The sequence below is a fragment of the Sus scrofa genome, chromosome X (assembly GCF_054392235.1).
Source record: "Sus scrofa isolate SSC_HxYL_T2T_F1_AM1 chromosome X, Sscrofa_HxYL_maternal_Yorkshire_Landrace_v2.0, whole genome shotgun sequence".
Lineage (NCBI taxonomy): Eukaryota > Metazoa > Chordata > Mammalia > Artiodactyla > Suidae > Sus > Sus scrofa.
Window position 1 is genome coordinate 113,411,240 of NC_139401.1, and position 23,294 is coordinate 113,434,533.

Here is a 23,294-nt window from a genome sequence, read left to right on the forward strand (position 1 = left end):
TATAGATTACTGGACTTACTTTTAATTCAGGAAGTTCAATAAAGGACGGAATCTATGTTTCTTTGCCAGTTAAAAGGATAATTTTTTTTTTTTCAAAATAAAGACCTAGCATGCATATTTTACAGAGCATAAAGGAGATGCCTTTTTCTTTCTGTGGAAGTTTTCCTAATCTGCAGGGTCCAGGTACATTTTTGACACTTTTTGAAAAAGGAAATAATCCACAGAAACATTACTTATACAAAGACATTCTAATTCATTCAATTGGAATTTTCTGTACTTTCTGCTCACAAGGATTCTGGAATAATGGAAAGCTACTTATCAGGCATTTTTTTCTCCTTCATAGTATACCATTGATTCCATACGTGAATGTCTTAAGTCCATCCAGGACCAAAATTGGCAAGGGTAGTTTCATCTTTCTCTCTTCTCATGGAAATATTGCTAGGACTTTTGTAATTCTCCATAAAATTCTAAAAGAAGCAACTGGAAGTGTGCAGAGGTGATTAAAGTGAAAGCCTGCTGCTATTCCTTAGGAGGTACCTGCCTTGCTTTCTAGGAAAATGTAAAATTAACTTTTCATCAGTGAGTTTGCAGACTTTTGGTGCACTTAGTGCCTCAAGAAAAATTAGATTTAAGTTGGCCTAAAGACAATATCTGCTGATAACAATGAGAACCACAATAAAATAAACAAAACAACACAACAAAACAACAACAGAATAGTAGAAATCCTGTTATCAGGTACAAGAACTGTACTTTAAAAATATTTCTCATTTATGTTGCAGGCCAATGCTTCCCTAGGTGCCTTACATATAAAAACACAATTTAAAACCAACAGCTAAAATAAAAAGTCCTCAGAACTGTGGTTATATTACCCCTTTCAGAATTCTCAGACTTTCTCCTAACTCTCCAACCAGAGAAAAACAATGGAAAATGTTTTCTCCTCAAATTACAGACATATTTTGCAACAAGCTTTGAATATTAGAGTTGATGGCAGTAAAGGAGGCATTTAAAATTGCCAGTTTCTCTGCAACATAAGGAAGTGAGATTTTGAACCTAGTAAAGCTAAGTCATCTCATTCTTTGAATTACATAAGGCAAAATTGTTGTGCTTTTCTCATATAGTTGATAATCTTTCACAAATAAATAATATTTCATTGAATTCTGACTTGGTGTTAGCCCTCAAGGCACAAAGATGAATAAGATACCTGCCCAAAAGGTATATAAGGCAAGCAAACACAATTTACAAAAGAGTGTAAATACTTTGATAGAGAGTAGCACAGGACACCAAGAAAGCACTGAGGAGATTTTCTGACTCCTATTTGGAAGGAATCATATTTTTAAAAATTTAGATAGATTTCAAGTTGAGACCTTGGCTCAAAATGATTGCTATTAATGCCAATATCATCTTTAGTCTTAGGCAAAAGGAGCTCTATGCCATCCCTGGATTCAGAACCCTGCCCTGACCCTACTCTGACTGGACCACTTCCTATGGGGTGAGAGGTCTATAGGCCAACTGTGTTTTCACTTGGAATATGTGCCTTTTCTTTCTAGACTGATCAAGTTACTCAAGACCCTAGAATTCCTTGCTCAATGGTACTCAATCCACTTTCATAATCTAACCAGGCCTCTTTTCTTAGGTCTTTCTGGGGCCCAAGGGGGCGGCTATAAGGCCACTATTTGAGGGAGATATGGATAAAGCTTGTTTTGCAGGCTGAAGTGTCCATACTCATGCACATATGTGAAAATACATGAAGATAACTCAAGTGAGAATTGAGCCTATTTAGTCAGAACCTGCTATATAGCAAGGGAGTCAACCCCCTTCACTAATGTTTGGCAGTGACTCAAAGACAGGCAAAGAAATAGGAATACTTTGCCATGAAAAAAGGGAAGATTTCAGGTGTGCTCTGATAGGTTATTTGTATGAGAAAGTGTTAGATGTGTTAATGAGAAGCAGGGCATCCTATGCAATTGGCTTATGGAGCATATTTAGGCTTTTTCTAATTGGTCCTGAATAGCAAATGGAGGCAAAAGTTAGGGTAGCTGGCAGTTATCAAATCTTGATCATTCTGGGCTGGTTGCTGTAGAGGCTGTGGATTAGTGTTCTACTGTCGTGTATGATCCGGTCATTGCCTGTTTGCGAATTTAGACTCACACACGTGAGAACTTCAAGTGCTAGATATAAGCTGGTGGTGGGAAGATGAAGGTGAAAACTTTCTACCTACACTAGCACATTCTTACATGAAACTCCAAGGAGTCCCAGAATTCTCAGTTTGAGTCTGTACTTCAGATCTTTATGCAGGTGTATTTGTCAACATGGAGAGTACAACATATTTAATATTTGATATTTTAGTATCTTGTTTTATATTTTTAAATATCTATGTGTTTTTATATGAGCTTCTACTTTTACATTTACTCTGGGCCTCACAAACATTAGGGGAAAGCCTGGCAAATGCACTAGATGACTATTGCATTGGCTCCCTTTGATGCTGGGAAGATGTTACCGGAATCCAGGTTCTTGTTCACGTAGTCAAAGAATGAACTCTGCAAACACAGCGGCAGCAAGCAAGCAAAGTCTTTATTACAGGAAAGCAAATAACTCCCAGGACTGCTGGGAGGGAGGAGAAGAACCCCCTTCTCTATTGTCCTATAGGGATTTTTATCTCTTAAAAGATGGGGGGACCAATGTAGGGTCCAGATCGTTGTGGTTTTCTCCTATTGGCCTTGCTCAATTATCTATATCACTCCTTGTCCAATAGGGGTCTTAGGGGTGGAAATGTCCCATGAGTCTCATAGTTTCTTTGCCATTTGCTTCCTGCAACCTGAGTCACAGGGGATTAGGGATTAATGTCCATCTGGGTGTGGGTACACTCCCTATAGTAAACAAGGCCTGTAGGGATGTTACTCCCTGGAGTGCTTAAGCCACAAATGTTCATCAATAGCCATATCAAAGAATGTATCAACGTCCATGTTCCTATACTGAATACCTGAGTTAATATTCTGCCTCACTTCCATAGGTAGGTTTCCTTCTTCTATGAATTGTTAATACAATCTACAGAAGATAATACTAAAGGTAGTGCTGAGGGTGACTTAAAATTACTCTTGAGTGATAGCATTTAATAATGAATAATAGGACATAGTTCTATTATTATAGAACTATAGTTGTGGGAAACCACAACTATAAACTACTCATGAAAATTTTTGACTGAGCTTGACACCATTACTACTCAATATATTATTCCACCAGCCTGGATACATCCATTTTATTATTTTGGTTTTTATTAGGTAGTGTAAAATCATATATCTTTATTTTCTGAAAAACATCTGTTCATTTTCCTATGCCTGTGTGTAGAGGAGCAAAATGTGCCACCCCAAAATGTCTCTTTGGCATGCAAATTATTTTGAACTGAGAACAATTAAGGCCCAAAATGCTCAGGAAGAACTTTTGACCTTCCTTCGAACTGCCTAAAAGAATGTAGATAGAGGAGCCATTTCAGGAAAGTGACCTTAGATAACTATACAAGGAACCAGGTGTATGGACAGGGAGGAACCTAGCTAAGTCTGTTAAAATTCCCGTGTGTCTATCTCACTGTCTATGCCTGGCCCAGCATACATTTGTTTATCAATGATTTGCCTTTTCATCTCTATGTGAATCAGTTTCCTCCCCTTTTGAATTGCCAAACCACTACCTTCGACATCCTTATTTTGTCTTTAGTTGAAGGGTTTCAGCCATTTTGGTGAATTAGCAGTTTTCCTGGGTCTCTCTCATGTATACATGTCATTAAATTGTCGTGTGATTTTTCTCCTGTTAACCTGTCTCATGTCCATTGAATTCTTAGACCAAGCAGAATAACCTAGAAGGGTAGAGGAAAACTTCCTCCTTGAGACCTGTAAGGTTAGGTCAAACCACTGGGCATTTAAATACTGGCATTATTTGACCCAAGTTGACCTTACACCATTCCTCTTAGGCCACTTTTTCTGTGTATACAACAGGTAAGGCACATTAAATGTCTCACTATTTTTCTGATGTTCCAGGCCCTTCTCAAGTCTTTGGATACATGGTGCCCCCTCTACTTCAAAGGCTTGATTTCCACTCTGCATGGCAAACTAGCACTCATTCATCATCTGTGTCTTTGTATCCACTGGTTTCTTACTCCCTGCCTTTAAACAAACACAGATTTCATATGATGAAAGAAAAAAAAATGTCCTGAAAGAGCCCTAATCTAGATAAAATTTTACCTGATTCGTGGAGCTTGCTTGTTCCCCAAAGTTGGCATTAGTCAACATTTCTAAAGTGTTTCCATAATAATATCTTCTGTTACATCAGCTAAACACTTCTTTTATACCACCTGACTGCATGTCAGTATTTTGACTTTATTCCCAAACCCCCAAATGTAGGCAATATGCTTTATTTATCTCTCCTGGAACATAGCAGGCATTAAGTAAATGTTTGAGGAATTGAATAAAAATAAAATGTCAGGCAAAAAAAAATTAATATCCAAAAAAGTAGTTTTGTTATCTTTAATTTCTTCCCTATCCTTCATACTTCCTTCAGAGGCACAGTTCTGGTCACATCCCTCTCCACTCCACTCTCGTAAATATGCTCATTGTTTTCCAACAGTGCCTTTTCTGAAGATATGCCATCTGCTTGGGACAGACACCAGTCTGTGAAATCCCTGCCTTTACTTCAAGACTAAGCACAAATATCAACTCCTTTCTAAAGCTCTCCCAGATTTTCCAAATCAGAATTAATCAAATCCATTTCCTTGGAGTCACTGTGCTAACATATTCACTGCCTAAAATATAATTAGGTACTCAATGCAAGATTGCTTTACCAAATGTTCTGACAATCTAAACTGTTTCCTCTGTAGTCTCAAGCTTTTATGGTCAGTCCAGGGAAAATGCAAAGTATTGGAGACAGAGGTCTTATCACCTCTGAAAAGCTCTTGTTAACTTTTATGGAAGTTGTGCACCCATAATTAACCCAACCTATGATTTTTGAGCTATGTAGGTGTGTCACCTATTTACATGTAATGGTCCTCTTTAAAGGGGAAGCCTGCTATAGGAGTAGGAATTACTGCCTTGACCCTCACTACACATGTGGTGTTGTTTGCTTGTGTGACCATCTTGTCATATTTGTCAGTTCTCTTTTCTGATCTTGAGTATCAATCATTGTTCCCAAGCACAGCTAGCTAATTTGTGGTTGACATTCATTGCTTTGAACAAATTGGGAGGTTTGAATTGATTGTTTTGTTATTAATTTAATTGCAACATAAAGGTATACAAATTTAAGATTCAAACCTTAGTACAAAACTTAGGTCCTGTAAGTATAACCTAAACCCATGTCTTCTAAAACCCAGTTCTATTATCTGACACTCCATAGCTTACTTCATATACCACGAGAACTTGTAAGGAAAATATAAAATAAATGTATTTTTAGCTTATTACTCAGCAGTGTATAAACTCCAAATCAAAGTATGTGTGTTAATGCCCTGTCAGTGTTGTGAAACACAGATATATAAGCAGAAAAACTGAGAAACAAACATATAACTCTAGATAGAGTTTGAAATTATTTTGGACTCACCTAAAAAGCTTCTACCTCCAATACCTTTTTCTAAAAGGTCCACGTTTTTCTTTCCTAGACCAGAAAACAAGATAATCAGGACTCTTCCTATTTAGGTTTTTTAAAATATAAATAATTGTAAAAATGATGTTAGTATATATATAATAAGTAGAAATAAGTAGAAACTTGTCTACCAGGCAGAGTAGAAGTGAATTTTCCTGCTAGGTAACTGGGAAAATAATCCTGAAGGAAAATAGGATGAAGACAACAGAAAAACCTCATATTTGGGAAACTGTCAGCCATTATTTCTTCAACTTTTTTGCAGTAACCTTTTTTTTTTTTTTTTTTTTTTTTTTTTTTTTTTTTTTGTCTTTTTGTCTTTTTAAGGGCTGCACCTGTGGCATATGGAGGTTCTCAGGCTAGGAGTCTAATTGGAGCTGTAGCTGCTGGCCTACCCCACAGCCATAGCAATGCCCAATCCAAGCGGCGTCTGCCACCTACACTACAACTTACAGCAATGCCAGATCCTTAACCCACTGAGCAAGGCCAGGGATCGAACTCGCAACCTCATGGTTCCTAGTCGGATTCATTTCCACTGTGCCACGATGGGAACTCCCTGCATTAACCTTTTACTCACCTACTTTAGGACCTTCAATGACACAAGCATTAAATGTTTTATTATTGTTCCACAAATTCTTGAGCCTCTGTTTATTTATCTTTTTCATCCTTTATCTTTTTTTTTTTTTTTTCAGATTTCTACTTATCTGTCTTCAAATTCACTGGCTTTAATCTTCCATCTCCATTCTGTTATAAAGCCCATACAGTGACATTTTTACTACAGGTATTGTATTTCTCAGTTCTAATATTTATATTTACTTCTCATTTTAAAAATAATTTCTATATGTTTGCTGAAAACTCTTTTTGATTATTTTAAGTGTCATATCTCATGAAAGATAACTGTAATAGGTGCTTTAAAGTCTTTGCTTGATAATTCTAATATCTTGGTCATCTTGGGGTTGGTTGATATCTATATTTTACCTTGAGAATTGGTTACATTTTCCTGGGTCTTTGTATGTTGAGTAATTTTGTGTTGTAACTTGAACGTTTTGAAAATCATGTTGTGATACCCTAGGCTATATTAAAATTCTTTTATTTCTTATTTGTTTTAGGAAAGAGTCAGTTCTCTCTGCCTTGACTTCAGTGGGTAGTAGCTATAATGTTAGTTCAGTGTACAATAGTCAGTTGCAATAGTCTTTGAGCAAGCCTTTCACATGAGCCCCACAAAGGTTCATCTGGGATTTACATGATAATTAATATTGTACTTCAGTTATCAATGCCTTTTCTTTATTTGTGTTTGTTCTATATATTTACAATTTAGGAATGGACTTAGGACATGTGTTGATTCATACACAAAATTATAGAAACACTTTAGTCATTTTTCCCATTCCTGGAATTTTCCTCATATTTTCCAGTTTCCAGGGGACCCTTTTCTTTGCCTTATGGCTAGAAACCTGAGACTTCTCTGAGAGATGTAGCCTGCTGCCCTGTCACATATTTCTGTAGGACTAAGCCTCCACTTGGAAAGAAGGAGTGAAGGAAATAAAGATAACAAATGATAGAGTTATCTTTCACATTCACCCAACAGGCACATCTTTCCAAATTTCCCTATCCAGAGAAATGGGTTTTTTCTCAGAATCTTAGGTACCCATGTATCTCCACTATAGTATGACTGTAGTCATCTCAGGGCAAGGCTAGAAAAGATAAAATAAAAAGAGGGAGAATCCTACACACTCTCCAGTTTACAAAGGCACATTTCCTGGTCCTCTTCAGGACAGAATTTCTCTCATAATTTTTCCTGTCTGTGCCTGATCCATACTTTCCTGATAAGGCCTGCTCTGTTTCATAGCTGGGAGATAAAGGAGAGGAACAAAACAGGAAACACATGGTGGCTTAAAGATCATTCTTTTGACTTTTCTCTCCAACCTGCTATGGGTTTTTGTTTGTTTTTACTTTTCAGAGTGCACAGGTAGTTGGGTTTTTTATTTACATTTTCTTCATAGTTTTCAGTTGTAATCAATTGGGAAAGATAGGCAATAGTGAATTTATTCCATCTTGACCAAAACTGGAAGTTGTAGGTATATTTTTAACATTGTATTCTGATGGAAAATACCCTAAATTCCTACTGTGATGGTGTTTCTCATAGAAATTACCCATAACATTATTGGTATTCATACAAAACTTATGGTTAAAAAAATGAACAATGAGTTTTTCTAAAAGTGCTCAAGTCCAGAGAATCAAGAGCATAGACTCTAGAGTTAGATGGCCTGGTTTGAAACCTGGCTTTACTACTTGCTTGTGTAGGAGAAGGAAAAAAAGGGTCCCTGGCTCAGCTTAAGAATTAAGCTGACATAAAACAGATTAACAGGAGAAAGCATGCAGATTTTATTAAATTGTTGCATGTACAGGGGATCCTTCACAAGAAAGTGAAGAACCTAAGAAGTAACCAGAGCAGAAAGGTTTTATATTTTTTAGACAAAGGAAAAAATTATGAAAAATTGACAATACAAATAGTTTGCACTAGCGGTGGTAGGTGGTAAAGATGTAGCTAGTAAAATAAGAATTAGTTTATCAAAGTTGGTTTGTACAGACTTCCGGGTTCAAATTCTCTATGTCTGGTGATAAAAATCTCTTTCTTCCTCTGGTACAGGGAGGGAACCTTTCTTCTAAAGGTTTTATCTCCAGCTTTCAGGAAGAAAAAGGAGGCTCAGAGTGTCCTTCTCAGACCTACTGTTTCTCAAATAGCTTTAATTCAAAATAATTAATATGCCAAGTTACATATTTTGGAGTCACAAAGTCTGGTTTCCTTTACTGGCTAGGTAAACTTGGGCCAGTTATTTAAGCTCACTAAGCTTTGACTTCCTCATACTTAAGTTGTAACTTTGTCGAAAGAATTTAATGAGATAATGTAGATTAAAACTCCATGAGGATGGGAAATTTCATCTGCTTTGTTTACTACTCTGTCCATAGTTTTTTTAAAGCAATGTCTAGTATATAAAATACTAGATATTCACAAGTATCTGTAAAGCATCTGGCATATAGAAAATTCTCAATAAATGTTATCATTATAAAGTATAAAATACTAATGAATATCTACTGGCCAAACTGTGTATGTTTCGTACTTATGTCCCAACTAAAAATCTTTGCTCCTTATGGTAAACTCATTATTTTTGAGCTGTGAAAGCATATTATAAATTTATAAAAATGTACTTAAATTTCTATTCTTCATTGCTTAACAGCATAAAAATATTCATGTTTCCTGCCAGTTGATAGGGCAGAATTTTGTTTTATTGGAAATTCACTTGCCCCCTTTAGGCATCAAGAATCTGAGGAAGTGGAGTTCCCGTCATGGCGCAGTGGTTAACGAATCCGACTAGGAACCGTGAGGTTGCGGGTTCGACCCCTGCCCTTGCTCAGTGGGTTAACAATCCGGCGTTGCCGTGAACTGTGGTGTAGGTTGCAGACGCGGCTCGGATCCCGAGTTGCTGTGGCTCTGGCATAGGCTGGTAGCTACAGCTCCGATTCGACCCCTAGCCTGGGAAACTCCATATGCCGCGGGAGCGGCCCAAGAAATAGCAAAAAGACAAAAAAAAAAAAGAAAAAAAAAAGAAAAGAATCTAAGGAAGTAAAAAAGGGCTGACTTCCATGCTCTGAGATTTAGTGACTATGCCATATTCCCTCTTAACATGGCTTTCAAATATATGAGACTGCCTTCTCAGTTGCTTTACACATCATAGCACAGACATGAAGATGATACTATCATAATGGACTGATGTATGTCAAACCCCTTGGTGTGATCATTATTGAAATATACCATTTCAACCACTGATGTTAGTAATTTTTATCCATTCAGAAAGCACAGTGATGTGCGGCTTCTGCTTCACAGGTAGAATGGGTTTTGGAATATCTAGTAAGCATTGCATTAGAAGAGTATGTGTCCTGGCAACATTGCTCTCAATTCATGAATCAATTTGAGTAGTCAGATTATACAGTAGTCCTATTCTCAGCTTCCACAAGACTTCAGTCTTACCAAATGGATGAACAAATTGCCCGAGATAATTGCAGTGTTACCCTCCTTTGCTTTCTCAAGTCCCTCTAAACCCAAAGCATTTCACTTTCAATAGAACAACTGAAAAATATTCTGTGTGTGAATGTGTGTGTGTGCCCTTACATGTGTTTCACATCTTTCATAAGTCTGAAGAAGCTTATAGAAATGGTCATATTGGGTAGCTGCAATAATAAGTAATTGTGCAGTTTTTAATTATATCTCTGTACCTCTTTGTTCATGATAAGAAAATATTTCTATATAAAATATTCTCTGTTACTTGAATAATTAAAAATGATGAGGTTATTAGACTCTCTGTCTTTTCAGGGACAGATAGGCATCAAACAAATATAGTTTGTTTAAAAATGCAGAATCTTGATTCTTCAGTTATCATCAAAATAAATAGAAATGAAAAACACATGTATTTAATGGAAAGTGTCGCTCAACTCACCAAGTAGGACCTCAGTGGCATTATGCTAAGTGAGATTAAATCAGACAGAAGAAGACAAATACTGTATGATATCACTTACATGTGTAATCTAAAATAGCTGAACTTGTGATCAGTATTCCATGGTGGTCACCAGGGGTTGGTGGATGGGGGAATTGGGTAGATATTGTTTAAGGGTACAAATTTTCAACCAGTAGATAAGTAAGTCCTGGAGAACTAATGCACAGCAAAGTGATTATAGTCACCAGTACTGTATTATAACTTCAAAGATGTTAAGGGACTAGATCTTTACTGTTCTGAACACAAAGATGCCAAAAGAATAATCAGTGGCAAAAGACAGGTTTTCCAGGTAATTGTATTGGGAAAATGGCATGTCCACATGCAAAAGCATGAAGTTGGATCTTACTTTGCACCATATACAAAAATTAACTTAAAATGGGTCAAATACATGGGAGTTCTCTTGTGGTGCAGTGGGTTAAGGATCCAGTGTTGTCACTGCACTGACATGGATTGCTCCTGTGGCGCAAGTTCAATCCCTAGCCCAGGAACTTCCATATGACATGGGCACAGCTAAATAAATAAATAAATAAATAAATAAATAAATAAATAAATAAACATAAGGACTCAAACTATAACACTCTTAGAAGAATACAGGGGGAAAGCTTTGTGACATTGGATGTGGCAATGATTTCTTGGATCTACCACCAAAGACACAGGCAATAAAACAAAAAAATTAAATTGGGCTATGTATAAATTTAAAATGTATATCAAAGGATTGTTCTTTTTACATATATTCCTGTGTGTATATATGTATTATGAATGGAAAATATTACCCTATCTCATTATCTGAAGATATTTTCTCCTGTTATCTTCTAGAAATTTCTTGTTTGTCTTTCACATTTAGATATGTAATCTATTTGGTATTTAATTTTATCTACAGTTTGAGGTTTGGATGTCAGATTTCATTTTTTCCATATGAATATCTAATTAACCCAGTGCCATTTGTTTAAAAGATTTCCTTTTATCAGTAGTGTCAGTTTTGTCATAAATCAATTGTTCATATATATGCAGGTCTGGTTTTAGTCTCCACTCTGTTCCATTGCTCTGTTTGTCTATTCTTGCAACAATACTATAAAATTGTAATTGATGCAGCTTTTAATAAATGTCATCTTGCTGTGCAAATTCTTCAAACTCTCTTTGAATGTTCTCTGGCTGTTCTTAGTCTTTTACATACACATTTGAATTTTAGAAACATGTTAATTTCCACAATATCCCTGTTGAGATTTTCTTTAGAAGTTCAATATATCTATAGATAAATACAGGAAGAATTGATATCTTTGAAATATTACATCTTCCAATTCATGAGCACAGACTATCTCTGAATATATTTAGGATGTCTTTATCTTCATAAAATTTTATGGATTTCTGCATAGAAGTCTTCCACAATTTTCAATGGTTCTTTTCTCCAAGATATTTAATGTTTTTTGATGTGATGGTAAATCATCTCTCTCATATCTCTGTAAAAAGTTTTTCTGTTTTGTTGTTCTATATAGAATTAAATTTTTAAAAATTACATTGTATGCAGAAACTGTAAGTGTGATTCCAGTGATTCATTTGTGGATTATTTTGCTTTTACCACATATTCATTGTTTTTAGCATAAGGAATGAAAGTTTTATTTCTTCCTTTCCAATTAATATTATTTATTTTCATTTCCTTATTGCATTGGTTAGGATCTTCAATCTGATATTCAAGATTAGTAGTAGTTGACTAAAGGAATGCTCTGGGAGTCGAGTCCTTGATACCTTAGTACATTACAAATACCTCAGTTTACTTTAACTTCATCTATTTTGGAATATCCATCTTAGAAAAAAAAAAAGGCTGTAGTAGTTGTAACAGGGATGCATGTATTTTCTAGATCACAAAGGTAAACATTAATCAACGCAGTATTAATTGTGATGTTTGCTGTAAATTTTGGAAGCTTCCATTTATAAGATTAAATTAGTTCTATTCAATTCCTAGTTTAAGAATTTTTTAAACCACAAATAAGTGTAAAATATTTGTCAAATATTTTCAATATTCATTAAAACATTCATGTAATTTTCACCTTTAAAATGTTACTGTAGTATTACATTGGTTTGTAATGTTTAATCAATCTCAGATTCCTAGAAGAAGACAATTTGTTTATAAGGTACTGTCCTTTTTATACATTACTGAATTCTTTTTGTTAAATGTTGTACAGCAATTTTGCATTAATGTTTATGAGTGACAGAGGTATATAATTCATCCTTACTTGTAATTTGCTTGTCATATTTTGTTATCAAGATGATACTGGCATAAGATAACAAGTTGGGAGAGAAGTTCTTCATTTTTTTCTCCATAAGAATTTGTGTAAGATAAAAATAATTTCTTCCTTAAGCATCTGAAAAATTTCATCACGCCATTCATCTAGGCCTGGAATTTTCTTTGTGGGAAAAGTTTTCAAATATAGAGCAATTGTTTTAATATGTATTGGAGTGTTTATAATTTCTATTTATTCTTCCATCAATTTTATAATGTATTTGCCTGATGTCTTAGTCCATCATATCTAAATGTTTTAATTACTGGCATGAAGTTGTTCATCATATTATATTATGATTTTTTGATAACTATGAGATTTATAGTAAAGCCCCCTTTTGTATTTTTGATATTGGTTATACATGCCTACTCCATTGTTATCTTGATCAGTCTCATCAGATTCTATATACTTTACTAGCTATTTTTTTTCTAAAAAAAAAAAAAACCCTCAACCTTTTATTATGTTTATCTTTTCAATTTTCAATTTCTTTCCTATTTTTATTTTTGGTATAATCTTTATTTCTTCTTATAGTTCCATTGAATTGAATTTGCTGTTTTTTTTTTAATTCTTGAGATCACCTCCGGTTATTTTAGACTTTATTTTCTAAAATATTAATTTAAAATTACTTATTTCAATTTGAACATGAATTTAGCTGGCTCCCACATGTTTTATTCTATATTATTTTCACTTTAATTTAGCTAGAAGTATTATCTAATTTTTTTACAAGCTCTAATCCCTTTTTATTTATTTATTTATTTATTTTTATTTTTCTGCTGTATAGCATACACAGTGGAATACTACTCAGCCATAAAAAAGAACAAAATAATGCCATTTGCAGCAACATGATGGAACTAGAGACTTTCATACTGAGTAAAATAAGTCAGAAAGAGAAAGACAAATACCATATGATATCACTTATAACTGGAATCTAATATACAGCACAAATGAACGTTTCCACAGAAAAGAAAACCATACATAGACTTGGAGAATAGACTTGTGGCTGCCTGGGGGGAGAGAGAGGGAGTGGGAGGGATTGGTAGCCTGGGGTTAACGGATGCAAACTATTGCTCTTGGAATGGATTTACAATGAGATCCTGCTGTGTAGCATTGAGAACTATGTCTAGTATTATCTAATATTCAGTTTGATTTATTCTTTTACCTAGTAGTTATTTCAGCATGCGTTTTGTAATTTTCACATGTATAAGAATTTCTGAGTATTGTTTTATTATTGACTTCTAGCTTAATTTTTGCTGTGATCAGACAATAAATTCTGTTGAAAATTGAAATTTACCAATGGCCCATTGCATGTTCAAGTGTTCAATTTTGACAACTATTCTATGGATGTTAGAAATGAACATTCATTCTGCAGTTGTTGGGTACAAAGATCTAAAATAACACAAAGTCTATTAATCGTGTTGCTCAAAACTTCTATATCCTGTCTAAATTATTTAGATATATTTTGCAATCTAAAATATAATTAGGAGTTCCTGTGGTGGTGCAGTGGAAACAAATCCAACTAGGAGCCATGAAGTTGTGGGTTTGATCCCTGGCCTCTCTCAGTGAGTTAAGGATCCAGAGTTGCTGTGAGCTGTGGTGTAGGTCACAGATATGGCTCGTATCCTGCGTTGCTGTGACTGTGGCGTAGGCTGGCAGCTGTAGCTCCAATTTGACCCCTAGCCTGGGAACCTCCATATCCCATGGGTGTGACCCTAAAAAGCAAAGTAAATATAATATAATATAATTAGATTACAACTTCCTATTGAAATTGTGAATTGGTCTATTTCTCTTTTTTGTCCTATTAACATTTGTTTAATATATTTTAAGGAAGATTTGTCATTTGTTGCATACAAATTTAGAATTGTTATATCGTCCTGGAGAATAATCCTGTTTTACAAAGCGGCCCTACCATTTTGCATTCACATGAACAATGTTTGAGAGTTCTATTCATTTTACATACTTGTCAATATTTAGTTTTGTCAGTCTTTTAGACTTTAGCCATTCTAGTGTGTGATTGCTCAAAGTGGATTTTAATTTACATTTCTCTGTGACTAATGGTGTTGAGAATTTTTGTGTTTATTTTTTCTGTTTATCACTTACACTGAAAAAGATTATAAAAGGAAATATAATTGTTCTTTTCCCTTTACATTCTTCTTTATTCATCAGTAAGCTGAGGGTAGAGTGTTGGTTGAACATGCACATGTCAATAAGTATAAGGAAAACTCTTAATTTAGGCACTGTTTCTGCTGTTATCATAAGAATAAATATATATGTATGTGTAAGTTATAAAATATCTATGATTCCATATGTAACAGTAATGCTATTATATTTGCATTAATACTGATATGTGGATTTCCTGTTGTGGCTCAGCATGTTAAGAACCAGATAGAGTGTTCATGAGTATGTGGGTTTGATCACTGGCCTTGCTCAGTTGGTTAAGGATCCAGTTTTGCTGCAAGCAGTGGTGTAGGTTATGGCATTGCTGTAGCTGTGGTGTATGCCTGTAGTTGCATCTCTGATTTGACCCCAAGTTGGGAACTTCCATATGCCCAGGTACAGCTGTAAAAAGAAAAAAAAAAAAAACTGACATTGTATAATATAAAGATGAATGATAGAATTCATTCTTATGATTTATTTTTTTCTAGTTAGAACACAATTATGTCCCTATTATATTTAATAATTAATGAAACATTTTTCAAGAAATAAACCTTATATATCTGTACTTTTAATATTTCTCTTACTTTTTGATTAAGGACTCTGCATTTCCATTGTGTACTTGGACCCACAAATTATGTCACTGGTTGTACCTGGATACATGTCCTTTATCCAATATGTTTTACATATCTTTTCTCCCAATCTGTGGCTTGCCTTTTCATTTTTTAAAGTGTCTTTTGAATAATAAAACATTAAAATTTTAAAGAAATCCAGTTTATTTTTTAAAGCTTTGTTGTTTATGCTTAGTGTCTTATCTACTAACTATTTTCCTATCCTAAAGTCACAAGAATATTCTCTTTAATTTACTTCTCAAAATTTTATATTTCTGGCTCTTATGTTTGGATGTACCATCCATTTTAAGTTAATTTTTGTTGATGGTGCAAGATAAAAGTTGATGTCCATTTTCTCTGACTTGATAAACAATTGATCCAGCATCATTTGTTGAAAAGATTGCCCTTCCCCCTTTGAATTATCTAGCAGTTTTGTCAAAAATCAATTGATAATATGGAGTGGATCTATTTCTGAACTCTCTTTTCTTTTTGTCTTTTTTTTTTTTTTTCTTGTCTTTTTAGGGCTGCACCTGTGGAATATGGGAGTTCACAGGCTAGGGGTCTAATTGGAGCTGTGGCTGCTGGCCTACACCACAGCCACAGCAATGCCAGATCCGAGCTGCATCTGTGACCTAAACCACAGCTCATGGCAATGCCAGAACCTTAACCCACTGACCGAGGCCAAGGATTGAAACTGCATCCTCATGGATGATAGTCAGATTCGTTTCTGCTAAGCCACGACAGGAACTCCTGGACTCTCTTTTCTGTTGCAATTATCTGTATGTCTATATTTACACCAATTCTACACTGTCTTGATTCCTGAAGCTTGCTAGTAAGTCTTGAAATCAGAAAGTATAAATTCTCTAACTTTATTCTTTTTCAAAATTGCATTGCCTCTTCCAGGTCCCTTATATTGCTATATAAATTGTAGAATGTGTTCACCATATTCTCAAAAAAGTTTTTCTATTGTAATTTTCATTGTGATTATGTTAAATCTATAGATTTAATTTGGGGATGGTTGGTATCTTAATAACCTTCAATCTTCTGATTAATAAACAGTATATTTCTCCATTTATTTAGGTCAACTTTAATTTCTCTTAGCAATAATTTATATCTTCTAGTGTAGAAGTTTTACACTTATTTTGTTAAATTCATTCCCAGTATTGTTATGTTTCTCAGTGGTATTATAAATGGTGTATTTTAAACTTTCACTCCCTAATTGTTTGTTATTAGTATATAGAAATATAATTAATTTTTATATTTTATCCTATGACTATGATACTCTTTATTTTTTCATTAGCATTGTTATAGATTCCTTAATATTCCTATGTAGGTAATCATATTGAGTGGAAATACAGTTCTGTAACTTTTCTCAATCTGAACGCCTTTTTTTTCCCCTATTCAGCTGGTTAGGACAAACAATATAATGTTGTATAGAGGTGATAAGATCAGCTATCCTTGTCTCATTATCTAATTTAGGTTGAAAGCATTACCTCTTTCAATGTATATGAAGGCTGTACATTTTTCATAGTTGTCTCTTATGAGGTTTGGAGTCTCATATTCCCAATTTGCTAAAAACTTTTAAAATCATGTATTGGTGTTGAAATTTTCAAATAACTTTTCTCCCTATACTTTAATGACCATATTATTTTCTCCTCAATTCTTTAAATTTGGATAATTAAATAGATTAAAATTTGAAAGTTAACCTTGAATTCATGACATAATTTCTAATGAGTCATGATGCGTTACCCCTTTTATACAATGATGGGTATAGTCTACTAGTTTCACTAAATAATTTTGAATTTATGTTCGAGAAGGATATTGTTTGGAGTTCCTGTTGTGGCTCAGCAAGTTAAGAACCTAACTAGTATCCATGAGGATGTTGGTTTGGTCCCTGGCCTCACTCAGTGGGTTACGAATCTAGTGTTTCCACAAGGTGCAGCACAGGTCATGGATATGGCTCAGATCTGGTGTTGCTGTGACTATGGTGTAGGCTTGCAGTTGCAGCTCTGATTCCACCCCTGGCCTGGGAACTTCCATATGCTGCAGGTGAGGCCATTAAAAAAAGGATATTGTTTGTAGCTTCTTTTCTTTTAATGCCATACCTAATGTTGATATTAGGTTATTTCTGGCTTCATAAAATGAATTGAGATGTTTTCACTCCTCTTGTATTTTCTAGATTTTGTGTAGAATAGGTACTATTTCTTCCTTAAATGTTTAATAGGTCACCAGTATAGCATAATGAACCTAGAGTAAAATTTGTATTTTTTTAATAAAGTAGTCTTTTAGGAGTTCCCGTCGTGGTGCAGTGGTTAACGAATCCGACTAGGAACCATGAGGTTGCGGGTTCAATCCCTGCCCTTGCTCAGTGGGTTAACGATCTGGCGTTGCCGTGAGCTGTGGTGTAGGTCGCAGGCGCGGCTGGGATCCCGCATTGCTGTGGCTCTGGCGTAGGCTGGCAGCTACAGCTCCCATTAGACCCCTAGCCTGGGAACCTCCATATGCCGCGGGAGCGGCCCAAGAAATGGCAAAAAGACAAAAAAAAAAAAAAAAAAGTAGTCTATTAATTTTATAGATATGAATTTATTTAGGTTTTCTATTTTATCTAAATGACCTTTTAATTCATCTGTTTCATGGAATTTATCTACTTCACCTAAGTTGTATTTATTGTGACAGTTTTTTCTTTACATTTCCTAATTTTTCTTTTGGTCTCTATAGTGTCCATATTAATATTCCCTCTTTAATCCAGATATTGATTATTTGCATTTCTTCATGATTCTGGCTAGAGGTTTATCAAATTTATTTATCTTTTCAAAGAATCAGTTTTGTGGTTCATTGATTTCCTCTATAATATGTCCATTTACTTATTCATTTATTTCTGCCTTTATTATATTTTTTCTTCATGTCTGCTTTATTTGGCTTTATTTGCTTTTCTGTTTCTAGTTTCTTAAGGTGAAAGCTTTGGTAATTGGAGTTCCCATCATGGCTCAGTGGTTAATGAACCCGACTAGTATCCGTGAGTTTGTGGGTTCGATCCCTGGTCTCACTCTGTGGGTTAAGGATCTGGCATTGCCGTGAGCTGTGGTGTAGTTCAGCAGCTGCAGCTGCAGCTCCAACTTAACCTCTAGCCTGGGAACCTCCATATGCCATGGGTGTGGCCCTAAAAAGACAAAAAAGACAAAAAAAAAAAAAGAAAGCTTTGGTAATTAACTTATCACCTTATTTGTGTTTGATAGCAGTTAATGCTAGCAGTTTATTTCTGAGTACTGCATCTCAGAAATTTTTATAATCTATTTTCATTTTCATTCATTTCAAAATAGTTTCTAATTTCTCTGTTTATTTCTTCTTGGATCCAAAGACTATACATTAGTGTGTTGTTTAAATTCCAAATACTTAGGAATTTTCTCACTGTTATTATTTTTTTTTGTCCAATTGTAATCAGAAAATAATGTTTATATGATTTTAATTCTTTAAAATGTATTTGAATTTCTCTAATGTTCCAGAATATGGTCTGTCCTGCAGAATATTCTATCTGTACTTGAAAACAATGTGTATTCTGCTGTTGTGGAGTGAAATATTCTGTAAATATCAATTAGACAAATTTTGGGGAAGTGTTTAAGTCTTCTAATTCCTTACTGTCTAGTTTTTCTATCGAATACTTAGATTGTCATGATAAAATATTTAACTATAATTGAGGATATTTCTATTTACCATTTCAGTTATATGTTTTATTAATGTATTTTGAGACACTTTTACTATCTAATGTTATTTTAGTATCGATAAGTCATTATTCTTTTGATCAATTTCTGTTTACTGTTATTTTTCTTCTGCTTGAAGAATTTTCCTTAATGATTCTTACGGTGGCATCGATTGGCAATTAATTCTGTCAACTTTTGTTTTTCTGAAAAAGTCTATATTTTACCTTTCATATTTTAAAGATGTATTCTGACCGGTATTATAAATTTAGATTGATTTTTTTTCTTTCAATATTTTGATTATGTTTCTCCATTGTCTTCTGGATTGCAGAGATTTTTATGGGAAATTCATTGTTATTGTTATTACCCTCCATGTAATTTCTTTTTAACCAGATGCCTTTAAGATTTTATCTTTATTGCTGCTTTTTAAAGCAATTTAATTATAATATGTATGTTATAATTTTCTCCATATTTGGTCTACATGAGGTTCATTAAGACACTTGGATTTGGGGCTTATTATTTTAATCATATTTGGAAAAAAACCTTGGCAATTTTTTTTCTCTAACCTTTCCCCCACACATCCCTTCCTGAGACTCCAATTATGCAAATGTTAAAGCATTTGATATCATTGCACAAGTCACTGATTTCTGAATGCTTTTTTCTTTTTATATTTTTTTGTGTTTTTATATCTGTCTTTTTGTATCTCTGTGCTTCTTTAGGCATAATCTATATTGTTGTCTTCAACAAGTTTGCTAATTTTTTCTTCAGCTTTATCTAATCTACTGTTAATCCCATCCAGCATATTTATTTATTTCAGATACTGTATTTAAAAGTTTCATTTCAGTCTTTTAAAAAATCTTCCATTTCTTTATTCATTGTTTTTGCATTTTCTTCTACATTCTTGAATATATGAAGCATGTTTGCAATGGCTTTTTGTCTACTACATCTATCAGTTCTTTCATTTCTGGCACTGTTTATATTGATTTTTTGGATTATATTTTCTCTTGAATGCCTGGCATTTTTTGAACTGGATACCAAATGCGATTTTCACATTGTTGTTTCTAGATTTTGTTATATTCTTTTTATAGAGCATTGAGTTTTATTCTGGCAGGCAGTTATATTTATTGGGAATATTATATTTGCAAGGCTTATTTGTGTACTATTTTAAGGAATACCTAGGGTTACCTTTAATATAGAGCTAATTTATCCCCACTCTAAGGCAGTGACTTCTGAGAACCCTACCCAATGCTCTATGTACCCTGGCTTATGGGAACACACACTACTCCTAGCCTTGCATGAGCTTCAGAAAATGTAAAGCCTACTTTTCACTGATTATTTCCTTATCCTCATGGAGATCCAACATGTACAAGCCTAGACTAGCATTCAGCCAAAGATATAAGGGAGCCAGCCCCTTTGTATATCAGAACTCTCTTTTTTTCTCTGTGGAACTCCCTCTTCTAAGATACTGTGCTTTACAAATTCTGTCTTGCAATCCTCCGTGTTCTGATCTCAGTCTTTTCAACTTAGCGAGAATTTAGGGCTCTATTTTCATTTCAGCTCCCTGCACTTCAACTTGGAAATTGCCTCCAAGAAGCTACTGTGGGGAATTATAGTGCTCTACTTCTTTATGTCCCCTCTCCTAGAGGTCACTTACTGTTTGTGCTCCCTATGGTCAAATGTCTTAAAACGGTTTTTCATATATTTAACCTAAGTCTCACGTTGTTTACGTGAAGACAATTTCTGTAAAAGTCTTTCATAGATGGAATTAAATATCTCTATCCTCTTACTTTTTACCTGTTTCGTCTTTAAATTACAATATACCTTTTAAAAACAGCATATAGCTCTTTTAAAAATTCAGTCAGAATTTATATTCAGAGAAATTATTATAATTTTATTTATATCTACCATCTTACTCTTTCTTTGCAAATCCCCTATCCATTTTTTAGTTCCTTTGTTTCAATTTGCCTACCTTTTTTCTGATTTGTCAATTATTTTATTTTATTCCATTTTACCTTCCCTATTAGATTTTTAGCTATATAACTTTAAAAAATAATTTCAGTGGTTAATCTAGAGATGACAATATTCATACCTAATTTATTATTGCCTACCTTAAATAATTACTTCTTAATGGAAAATGCAAGAAATGTAAAACGGTTTGACTCCATTCAGTGTTTATTGCAGTATTGTTGTGTAGTTTTCTTCCATGTATGTTATAAACTCCATACAACATTGTTGATTTTGTCACTTTCAATGGTCTGTAGTCTTATATACTACATATTATCATTTTTTGATTCTTTTATTCTTTTCTGCAGTTCAATGATTCTGTCTGGGATTATTTCCTTCAGACAGAGAGTTCATTTACTTTTCAAGATACATATTTTTATACATGAGAGTAAATATATCTCATTATTTATTTTTTTACTTATCCTGTTTTGGTGCTATTTTTCTTTTTTTTCCTTTAATGGAATTATTATTTTCTTTATTCCATTATTTATCCTCCTCTAGCTTATTCTTTCCACTGTACTTTTCATTGGTAATTTTTTTGCTACTAAAGCTTCCAAAGCCTCCACATGGGATGATGTTGCTCCCTGTTTGTTTTGTGCAAACAAAACAGAAAGGAAGAGGAGTAAATGGGAATGATCATAAATGCAAAACATATATGAAAGTTTAAGTAGAAAAGATCCAAAATAATTTAAATTGGTATCGTGTTTCCGCTTCTATCTCACATTTTTTATGATGCAATTAATTAAATTGTAGCAAAACAAAACACAATTTTTTACTTAGCTACAATTACTTTATTTTTGACAGTGCCATTACTAGCTTTATTGAGGGAATTATTTTTATTCATATTTTTGGGTGGTACACCAGAAAGCTACATATTTAAAGTGGTGGACAAATTTTAATTAAAATGTATAAAGAATCAAATATTTCATTTTGCTCTGGCATCATAAGATTCATTAGCTTTTTAATTTTCAAAATGTAGTTGATTGGCAATTATTTAGCTTGACTAACTCAAAATACTCTGTAAATGTCCTTTTTCATGAATGTTAATTTGACATTTGAAAATGTATTTGAGGATATTCATGTATTTCTTTGATTTGTAATAGTCAGACAAATATTAAGGAGAACACTCTAGGGAGCAGAGACTTTAAGTTCACTTCTTGATTTCTGATGATTATTATAGGGCTTATCCAAGAGTTGCCTTGTTTCAGTCCCAATATAGTTAATATATCATGCAATGGTCAAAATAATAATACTGATATTTTTACATGAAAAAATATTTACCAGGCACAGTGATATTTACAAAAGAATATTAAAGATTATTGTGCCTAAGCACATGTTCAACTTAAGTTGGTGTGGCATTTTCAGTAACTAAAGTGAAATTTTTCATCACTCTACATTTTTTTTGTAGAAGATTTGTGTCATAATGTTGATTACATTATTAAAATATGTTATCCCACATTTTAATCCTCTTACACATTTTTGTATTTTGTTTTCATCTATTGTTTAATCTTTTTTCTCTTTGAAGTAATGATTTCATTTCACTCATGTTCTTGGTATAGAACCACCAAATTCCTTATATGCTACCTAATATTACTAATGCTCACTATCTTTTCCATTTCTCTGTGTTTAGCTAGTCATTTAGAAGATTGTATTTCCCAGCCTTGAAATTTGAATGGGGCCACATGACTAATCCTGGTTAATTGACTGTGACTGTTGGTAATAAGTATCACTTCAGGGCTGATACACTTAAGAATCAAAGTGTCATGCTTTCTTCACTTGCCAAAATGGACCCTGAGGCATCATGATGAAACAGTTGTACCATAAAATAGGCACAACCTGGAATACTTAGCCACTACATGGAGAATATTTGCCCTAAAACTCATGGGGACCTGTGGCAGAATTTGTGTGAGTAAGAAATAAACTAGTTTAGTGAAATTTTAGTATTACTGTCATAGCATAACCTAGTGTATCCTGACTACTACACAGCTTAAAGAATGAAGGTGTAGACATGACTTGGGTGGGATTGGGGAGGGCTTTTTGAAACATGACTCTGTTTCACTCACTCTAACTAAAGTGTTATCACATCATATCAATTTTATTTTATAATATGATTTTTCTTTTCCATTCTCTATATATTTCCAAACCCTCTAAATTTTATATAACATTAGGTGCAAAAGTATAAATGCATTTTGTTATCAGACCAGGGTGACACATATTGTTATAAGGACAACAAAACTCTTAAGCTCAGAGTTCCTTCTGTGGCACAGTGGGTTAAGGATCTGGTATTGCCACAGCTGTGGCATAGTTCACAGCTGTGGCTCAGATTCAGTTGCTGGCCCAGGAACTTTCATATGCTGCTGGTGTGGCAAAACAAAACAAAACAAAACAAAA